Here is a 10,479-nt window from a genome sequence, read left to right on the forward strand (position 1 = left end):
AATAAAACCACTCACATTTACACTTTCTTTTGTAAAAACGTAAAACATGGAATTTTCCATCTCTACTCACTAGCTAAATATGCAGTACAGTTATCAAAAGTTGACATTGAATAAGAAATTATAAAGTCATCTTGATATGGACACTGTTCTATTGCTCCTCTGAGCTATCTCATCACATGATTGTCTAATGATAATGCTGTTACCCATTGACTATTGGCACTGGGTTTGTCTTCAGTGACATGGAGATCAACGCTTTAGCAGTCGATCTTCTGGTGTTCGATTTATCAGGTGACTGCGGTGGGAGTGTTTCTCTTGTTGATTTCCCACTGTGGGGCTTACATTGATGTAAGGTACATCGACTCCAGCTACACAATTGTAGTAGCTGGAATTGAGTATCTTACATCCATTTTCTCTGCCAGTGCAGACTGTCCACTGTCTCACAACACTCTTAGGGTATGTCTACACTACCCCCCTAGTTCGAACTAGGAGGGTAATGTATGCATACCGCACTTGCTAATGAAGCCCGGGATTTGAATTTCCCGGGCTTCATTAGCATAAGCGGGGAGCCGCCATTTTTAAATCCCCGCTGCTTCGAACCCCGTGCAGCGCGGCTACACGGGGCTCGAACTAGGTAGTTCGGACTAGGGTGCCTATTCCGAACTACCGGTACACCTCGTTTCATGATAGCACATGCACCGTTACTTTGTTTATGTCTGGAGAAAGAGTAAAAATATGGTATGGTGATGAAGCATGGTAAAAATACTGATCTCAGACAACAGCTGGGAAAGCCAGACCAGGCACCTGGGAAACAAGAAAAAAGGAAAAACAAGCAAATAGGCTAACTGGTTAAGACTCACTAAATAGTCACTAGATAAAGCAAACCATTTTACCTGCAAGTTATGGCCAATGGACTCTAAAAATATAAAACTGTCCATATTGTCATTGAATGTGATTCAGCCTTAGACTCTAGATAATAGTTACTGGAGTAGCAGGTAGCAGGGGAAACTAGCATACTTGAAATGTAGAGTATATTGAAATTAACAATATTCCACAAATTTCTAAACATTCCAACACAAAGGAAAGATTTGGTGCTGATCTTGGACCTGTGCTGCTATCCACCTTGGCCTCCAAAGATACAAAAAGCAGGGCTAGCTATTAACTAGAGGTTTCTGACAACCTCTTGAAGAGGCGGGAAATTAGTATACAGAAAGTCTGATTTGCAAAGAAACAAGATGGTGCTAAGGATCACCCATGAACCAAAAAGGAGGGACCACTTCCCTTAGGCATGATAAGGGAGGGGTCATGCCAGTGGTGTAGCAAGAAGGGCCCACTTGGGTGAACTCCGATTTCTGGTGGGTGGACAATGCTGGGAGGAGGTGTGGATGGAGCATAACAGCCTGAGGAGGGAATCTTGGACAGGGGACCTATGGATGCACCTGGAAAGTGGGATCTGTACACAGGACCTGGTCCTGTTCCAGTGCCTGCCAAGTGCTCCAGCCTGCAAGCGGGTGTTCCAGTGCAAGTTCTAGTCCTACTATTCCTGCATCCTGGCTGGATCACCAGGATGGAGCAGGGTAAACCCTCATGTCACAGGCCTTCTCCCTGGTTGGAATGCCAGGAGGCTGGCGAGGAGGACAAACACTGGGGCAGGAGGAGAGCTGTGGGATGCTGCAGGGACGTGCCTGGATGCAAAGTGGGTGGGCTGCAGCCCACTCATACCCACCTGTGGCTCTGCCCCTGGGTAGTACTAGTGTTGATTGAAAAATTATAGTTGTACATGGGGGCCAAGGAATAGACAGGGGAATTGTGTGGAGAGGTTTCTTAAAAGGTTTGTCTAATTTGGATAAAATTTAGATAAGCATCCCAACTTTTTAACCTTATTCAGCCTAAACACTGAACCTTTCTAGATTTGCCAGTCCCTGATTTTGAGGAGGTTAGCTGGAAATCACATACTATATGATGGTGATGGAGACAAGCCAGGTTGTCCAGTTGCCTGAGGGCAGGGACAAGCCACTCATAGAGCCCGAGGAAGGTGGCCTTCTGCATGTGGAAGTTCTGCAACCAATGCTGGTTGTCCCATTGCTGCAGGACGATGAGGTCCCACCAGTCCAAGCTTGTCTCCAACTGCCAGAAGTTCCACGGTGTCCCGGTGACTGAGGGGCATGCAGAGCAGCAGGAGTGCCAGGACCTGGGTGAACAGGGGCTGCGGTCCAGGCTGGTCCTCATCTTGCTGGCAGTTTGGAAGTACTGCCCCATGTGGCACAGCAGGAGGCCTGTGAGTCTGGCACTGCTTTGCAGCAGCTCTGGCTCCTTGTTGTGAGTCCTGTGGCATCCACACTGCATCCATTTTGTATCCTGTGAAGGGGGAGGCAATGGACAAGAGGTGTGCGAGATGCGGCCATAAAGCAGAGTCTCTGGAAGCATGCGACACAGCTTGCTTGACAAAGCATCCACAGGAAGTCTCTGCCTTCCTGGTGCCCTCCCCAAAGCTTCCAGGGGCTCTAAGTCTGAGGCAGGCTCCAATCAGTGCGGACACACTATTTCAAAATAATTCTGACTAATTTCATTGTTGACTAATTTCGTAGTGGGGGACACTACTTTGTTAATTTGGGCATTATGATGTCTATTTTAGTTATTTTTAAATAATTTCCTAGTGTAGACATGCCTCTAGAAAGAATGTAAGAAGGGTCAAGAGGTGGAAAAAAGTCAAGAGGTGGAAAAAAAGTGATCAAGTTCCAGCACCTATGTCACAGCCTGTGTTGTGACATGATGAGGCACGGGTTATCTCTGGTCTTCACGCTATGTTCCTTCTGCAGTTTGGTTTATTTGGCTTTGGGAACTGTACCTGGATTCTGACCACAAGTGAAGCAACAGGTGAAAACATAAAAAAGAATGTCTCTTCCCAGGGAAGTACCAAAAGAAAATGTCCCACAAAACATTTCCTTTGTCTCTTAAATAGGTTATTCTATGATCTTCCAGTCACTTCCAGTAGTTCCAGATTGTGCCAGGTAAGTATTTGTGTGATGAATGGGGTGGATTTTCTCTGTCCAGATAAACATGGAAAAAGATTAATTCATCCCTGAGCAGGGCAGGGTCAGGAGGAGCACAAGGTCTGTACCATCCTTTAGGATAATGCTGTCATCTCTTGCTGGGGTACTCAGACCATTCCACTGATGACGGAAAGAAGGTTTTTTCTCCTTCCCCACCCCCTTGGGCTGATGTGCCCTTCTTAACCCTCCTAATGGGAAAACATTGCTCCAAACTTCGAGTTCTGGCATTTTAATTTAACAAATTAAAAATGATTTGAATACAAAAATATTGATTTTTGTTTTTCATTAATTTCCACTTATTTTATTGGTATCTGAATAAAATACATGAACAGGCCACTGGAAACCTGCTACGCTTTTCACCTCCTTAACTCTTAGGTCCAAAATAGATTCTAAAAAGCACAAAGCAGCTACACAGCATGACACAGTGAGAGACTGTGCATGTGAGACAGTGTGAGAGAACAGACCGTGTGCATTAAAAAATAGTCCAAGGATCTGATTCCCTTGCTGTAGGATACAAGTAACTTCACTGGGAATAATTTATATCCTGTGGTGGGAGGATAGGTTTCCAAAGAGCATATATAGGGGGAGGGAAAAAAACCCAGAATGTTCTCTATATACAGCAAGTGGCTCACTTCTTATACATTAAAGTTGCTGTGTGCTTGCAAAGTACAAGAGGTAGCCACACTTAAAGCATACATGTGTAGGGCAGGTTAACGGGGAGCCATTTCATCCTACATTTCTTTATCTTTCTCGTGTCATTAGGCAAGAACACTTCTGCAACAGTTATACCAATCTCATTACTCACCATGCAATCTTGGGGATGGCTTTCTATACAGCCTCTTCCCCCAACTGTTCATGATCAAGAAGGACAAAGTTCACAGTTTCCTCTTTCCCCAATTTTAATAAAAGCTTGTGATAAGTAATGAACATTCATTTCTATGAGTACATTGAACAGCATCTATGTGATGGTTACGGGAGAGCTTCATAGTCCTTTTACATTCTATAGTATAGAAGTGAGCCTTTGGGGCACCTCAAAAAAAAAAGTTTTAAAACACTTGATTTCATTCAGGGAAGAATCAAAGAGTTTCAGGAGGAGAAATTGTCTTTGCACACATAAAAATGAAGGGTCTTTTAGCTAGATGACAGCAAATCTGCGTTCTCTAATCCCGCAGGGGTTCTTTTAATAAGTCTCTGAAAAGTTCCATTTGACGAGTTAAACCTTCATTTTTTTTCATACTTATTATAGCCAAGGAGGTGCTAACCTAGTACAATGGGCAAGGGGGAGTTAACACATTACAATACACCACACAGAGTTAGTACAATACTGGGCAATAAGGGATCTTAGTACAATGAGTGAAAGAGGCAGTGTCTGCAACACAAAAAATTGTATTTTAGAACAGAATGCTTTAGGCTGAGTATCGGTTATTTTATAGCTACCAGTACAAACAAATGAAATTAGTTCAATTTCTAATATATAAAGGAGAATGTTTGTACAGCCGGTCCCTGAGTTGCGAACGGTCGAGTTACGACCGTTTGCATTTACGACCAAAGTTCCCATAGAGCGGTCATATAAGCGGTCCCCGAGTTATGAATGCGACCCGCGCTTACGAACAGCGCGGTCGCTATGTAACTCAATGGGGTCCGAGTTATGAACAGATTGACTTACAGCCAAGTGTTTGATCTGTAACCTGTTGGTAACTCGGGGAGAGGCTGTATGTTTGTGCTCTGATAACTTGGACACTATAAGAGCTACTGCAACCAAACTTTGCATGGGATAACCTTACATCCAGGAGAAGGTTTTAAGGTACTTTTGGAACTAATCGGGCCTGAGCTCAAGCTGTAAAAATCACCCTAGGCTCCATGCCCACTGCCCGTGGCCCCAGCATCATCCGGGACTCGCCCCCTCCCGCCCGCGAGGTTACATAAGCGACCCTCTTTCCCTCCCCTCCTGTGCCGGCATGTAATGCCTCGACCCCCACGTGCACAACGGCTCGCCCTGCTCCCCCCATGGCACTTGCAGCCCCGGACAGGAGTTGGGGCGCCCCTCCCGCGTGTAACCTCCCATTCCACACGGCGTCACACCCTCCTCCCCCTCCAGGGATGAGGTGGACCAACATTTTAATCCCTATAGAAATCAGTGCAACTTTTCTACCATTCAAAAAAAAGATAATGGACTACTGCTTTTATATATTTTGTTCGTCCGGTTTCCCAAGCAACGCCGGGTAACTCTAGCTAGTATTTAAATATTTCCCTAGTTTTTTAAACCAAATGCCTGATTCATAGGTTCATAGGCCTGAAAGGACCATTATCATTATCCAGAATAACACAGGCCAGAGATTTTACCCATTGATTTCTGTACCAAATTAGAGTTTGACAAATTTTTTTGGACAAAAGGTTTATTCAGTAAAAATGCTGTTTAGATTTATATATACATGGAAATGGCCCCAGAAAAAATCTAGTATTTCAACTTCTCTTTTCAAAATGATGTTTTGTTCTGAAAGTATAAAGACTTATTTAAAAAAGGTTAGAAAACCCCTAAAAATGAACAAAAACCCTCAAAAAATCAGTTTTTGTTGTATTAAATATATTATTTGATCTAACATAAAATTTCATTGATGTTTTGGAGAGAAAAAAATACTCTCTTGTGTGGATCTAAAATTAAAAGTTTGTCCAGTTTTTCAGTTTAGCTACATATTTACTCTGCCTTTAATTCAACAAATTGGAGTTATAGAGATGAAGTTAATATAGGAATTAATTTGTCCCAATAAATCAGATACCATAGAGATGAAAACCAAATGAACACTTAGCCAGACAGATTAATAGCTAGATGTAGATGCGAATACAGCAATATTGTTGTGGGTCGTATCTGACTCTATCTGAATGCAAGTTACATAAATTAAAGTCACTTCATCTGTAATCAGTTTTTTTCACAAGCAAAGCAAGGGTCCAATGTTTCCCCGATTATCTCCTGGCCCATCAATTCTCTTGCTTCCATTCATATTCTCTTCCCATTTCATGCCTAACTCTCACAGAATAAGCTGGACACATCAGCCATAAATTAGTGAAGAAAGAAAGAAAGAAAGAAAGAAAGAAAGAAAGAAAGAAAGAAAGAAAGAAAGAAAGAAAGAAAGAAAGAAAGAAAGAAAGAAAGAAAGAAAGAAAGAAAGAAAGAAAGAAAGAAAGAAAGAAAGAAAGAAAGAAAGTATTGCCATCTGTCGCTTCATTGTAAGGCTCAATCTGGGCACAGGCTTCTCAAAAGAAATTCACAACATGCACTATGTAAATTTTCATAGGTATTCAGCAAACTAAATTCTGCAAATGTATGTGACCTACTTTATTTCAGACTATTTAACACCTAACAGTATCCCTGCTGCCAATCAAAATGACAACTTCAAATGTTATATATGCCCTTGATCTGAGAAGAACTGAGCTGTTGATGGATGACTTGAATAAGACTCATGAAAGGCAAAGGAGAAAATGAGATGTGTAAGAACGAGATTTTACAGCACTGTTGCACAGATGCATTTGCTGGGGAAAAAGAACTGTGCATTCTGTTGACATGTGGCCAGAATGAGGCATAAGAGTTAGTGTGGGAATGGTGCCTCTGAGCATAAATTCATCATACGGAGTTACAATTTAAGATCATTTTATTATTCATATTAAGGGCAGCTGAGAATCCAGGTAATGCCATTTCTGAATGATTACAAAAAATCCTAATAGCAAAGCTTCATACAAAATGCTGAGGTGCTGAGAAATAACTGTCAGCTAGCATAATGTACGATGCACACTAATTTTATGGATGCAGATGCAAAGAGAAGAGAACCCAAATGCTTTTGGAGTTAGCTAATGCTGTGATCTCAGTACTGTTTAAAGAGGTCTGATGACAGGATGTGATTTCAATGGCTTTGTATCAAAGAAAGTGGGCCTTGTTTTCTAGTATATGCAAGTTGCTTAGTGGCATGTAAGCATGAATTTAGTAGCTAGAACTCATTGAAAAAAATGCAAAATATAGATTGAGACTTGGGGTCAGCATTTATCAGTGGATATGTATTAATGTATAGGGAAGTGAGGAAGTATTTCTGGATCTCTTTTGACACCTCTGTTGCGATTGAGGAAGAGGAATGCTAGATTTGTTGTTGAGGTTCTGGCCAGAGACTGAGGAGAACAAGGACTGAAAGATCTAGTGATGAAGGCTGCAAGGATCAGTTCCTGGTCCATTGACTGCCATGTAGGTTTACCATTGGCTTCAATGGAACCACAGCTTGGTCCTTTGAGTTGTGTTTTTTTTATTCAGTGTTTTGGATGGAGAAGATACAGGTCAATCTATGGCCTGTACTCAGATATTACTGTCTCCAGTCTATGGACTATATGCAATATTCTTACCCCTCACTTGACAGTCTTTGGGGTGTTATGTGATGTGGAGAAAGATGATGATTAGTTTACTCTGTCCAGAATTTACATATGAAGGTGGAAAGTACAGTAGTCCCCATCTTTATTTGTAAGGAGGAAGGTAACTTGACATTCATTTTACATGCTTTCTAGTAAATCTCTCAATTCTTTATATCTCAGAATGCTTTAAAAAATCTAAAAAATACAGGTTTGCAAAAGTATAGAACAAAAGAGCAACTTTTCCAGCTTCTTATCCATTAATAAATGTTACCTATATGTGGCAGCTCAATCTTTCTCTTAGTTAATAGTTGTCAAACACTGTCTAGTGTGCTTAATCATATCATTTTTCAAATATAAAACAGGACTAATTGGTGTCTAATCTGAAAACAATTCTCACAGTTTAAGCCTTCTCTCTCTCTTTTGGGAGAATACTTGTGTGTTTTTAAACAGGAGTCGATTGCCTGGGAGTGAATTATTTTATTCTTCTGCATTAACAGTTCATGAACGATGCCAATAGCTGCAACATGATCTTCTTTTCCCTGTCTCACCCATAACCTCTGCTGAGTCCTGGAGGGTAAACTTATGCCACATCAATCAACGGTCTTCATGGTTTGTAATACAGACATGTGAATTGTGGCTTACACTATGTTCTCTCTGGATTTGTGGGAGTTGGGGCTGTGCAGAAATGAATTAAGAACTACAAAATTTTCCACCATCCTGCTGTTTATATGATTTGTGAATTACATTGCTAAAAAGAAAAAGGAATTATGGGCTTTCAAAGTGTGGGCAGAGATGGTACTGGCCTATTGGAACCTCTCAGATAACACATACTTAAAAAGTGAATGGGGGGCCCGTGGAGCTGCTGTGGGCCCTAAGCAATTGCTTTATTTGCTTATTTCTAGAACTGGTGCTGGCCAGGTGACAGGGAGTCACCACAAGTATGGCCATTCCCTGTTGCCCATTGATAGGTGTAAGTGAGTTGCCTGCAGGGAGGGGTGGCTCCCCCTGGTGGTCAGTGGGCAGCCACCCTGGACCACTATGTTTTCCACTGTCAGTTGGGGAATTAGCAGAGGCTGCGAGGCTGTGAGTAGGTCGTCCGATTGGGCAAGTGGCAACCCAGCATTTAGACCCGACTGCAGTCTAGGGCAAGTAGCAAATAGACAGTTCACAGGCCCGGCCTCAGTTCAGGGTGGGCAACAAATAAGCAATTCATAAACCTGGCCTCAGTTCATGGTAAGCAACACCAGTTCCAGCACCTGGCCTCGGTTCGGGGCGGGCAGCAATTAAGCAAAGAGTTCAAACCCTGGCCCTAGTTCAGGGCATGGCAGCTGGCAAACAAACAGCAAAGATTTCAGAACCAAGCCCTGGTTCAGGGCATGGCAGCAGTGGGTGTCAGCTGCAACTCAGGTATAGCCAAGGGTGGAGTCTGCCACCTGAGAAAGGGGTGACGGGGGGATGCAGGCCCACCTACACCACTGCTTGCCAGCCTTGGGCCCTGGTCCCAGCAGAGCAGTCTGCTGCTGCGTCAGTGGGGATCCGCTCTGTCTAAGCTAACAAAGTGTCATCTTTCCCTGGGCTACTTCCAAACTCCCTTAAGGCTGTACCTGCGTTCCGGGAGAGTCTTCAGGGCTCCAGTGTGTTGGCAGCTTGGGCCAGGCAGGAAGTCCATCTGGAGCAGCAGGCCCAGTGGCCCAGGCCAGTTCTCTGCTTCTGCAGGGTCTTGCTCCTCCAGGGATTTCAGACCTCCTTGGCAGGCCTTTTGTCTCCCTGGCCCCACCTCCTGATTGATAGTCAGTGCTTCGTTAGGTTCAGCCGTCGCCCATCAAGGCTCGGGGAAAGATGTCTCACCCTCATGGTCAATGGCCGGCCACTCCGATCCACTACAATTGGGATATCCTAGAAAAGCCAGAAGGACAGTATGGGGAATCTTCCTAGTATTGGAAAATTTCAGAATTGCTGGATTAGAAAGTGAAAGAGCAGTTGAAGGGGTCAAATTTTCAAACCAGACCCTGGATAAAGTTGCACCAAGGAATTTGCACAGTTCATTTCTGTACATGAAGAAAGGGCATTAAATTACGTACACATGCACCCCACTGGGTAAACAAACCTGATTGGGAAAAAACCCCAACCAAAAGCAAGATTATATGCAGACAAAAATTGTATGCTCAGATTGGAAGGTGTAAATTTAGGCCTTGATCTTGACCTGAAGTATGTATTGCAGGTTGCTGACAGGAGACGGAGCAAAGGGGGAATGTTGAGTCAAAGAGGCCCAGAGCTCCTGGCAATGGCCGCTATATTGGGACTTGTGACACCAAGAGCCCCTGGCCCTTTAAATCACTGCCAGAGTGCCGCGTAGTGCACACCAGAGTCCTATGTGGCATGCTCCAGATGGCACTGAGGGTTTGGGTGTAGGTGGTGCTGAGGGTTCATGTGAAATGAGGAGTAACGGTAGTTCGAACTAGGAACCCTAGTTCGAACTACCTAGTTCGTGCCCCGTGTAGCCGCGCTGCATGGGGTTCGAACCAGCGGGGTTTTAAAAATGGCGGCTCCCCGCTTATGCAAATGAAGCCAGGGAAATTCAAATCCCAGGCTTCATTTGCAAGTGCAGTATGCCTACATTACCCTCCTAGTTCGAACTAGGAGGGTAGTGTAGACATACCCTTTGACTATAAGGTGCTACAGAACTCCTTGTTACTTTTGCAGATCCAGACTAACATGGCTACCCCTCTGATATGATACACACATTGAGGGACACTTAGGTTTCCTATATACATAATAAGTCTGTTCAACAGACAATTTTTCCCAGTTCTGTTTCATGATTGCCTTTCGTATGGATACTTGAATGGTTAGCAACAGTGGGGTAAACACTGTGATTTAGAAAAAATAATCTTTTTTATGCCTTTCATTAAAATAACATTGTTGATAACCAGAGTATCTGTAATAAGACTTGACAAACAAAAGGTAACTTTGGTTACCAGAAAAAAAGAACGAAGAGGCAAACAAGTGAAGCTAGTTTTAACAAAAGCCACTCTGGCCTTTG

The sequence above is a fragment of the Pelodiscus sinensis genome, chromosome 9 (assembly GCF_049634645.1).
Source record: "Pelodiscus sinensis isolate JC-2024 chromosome 9, ASM4963464v1, whole genome shotgun sequence".
Lineage (NCBI taxonomy): Eukaryota > Metazoa > Chordata > Testudines > Trionychidae > Pelodiscus > Pelodiscus sinensis.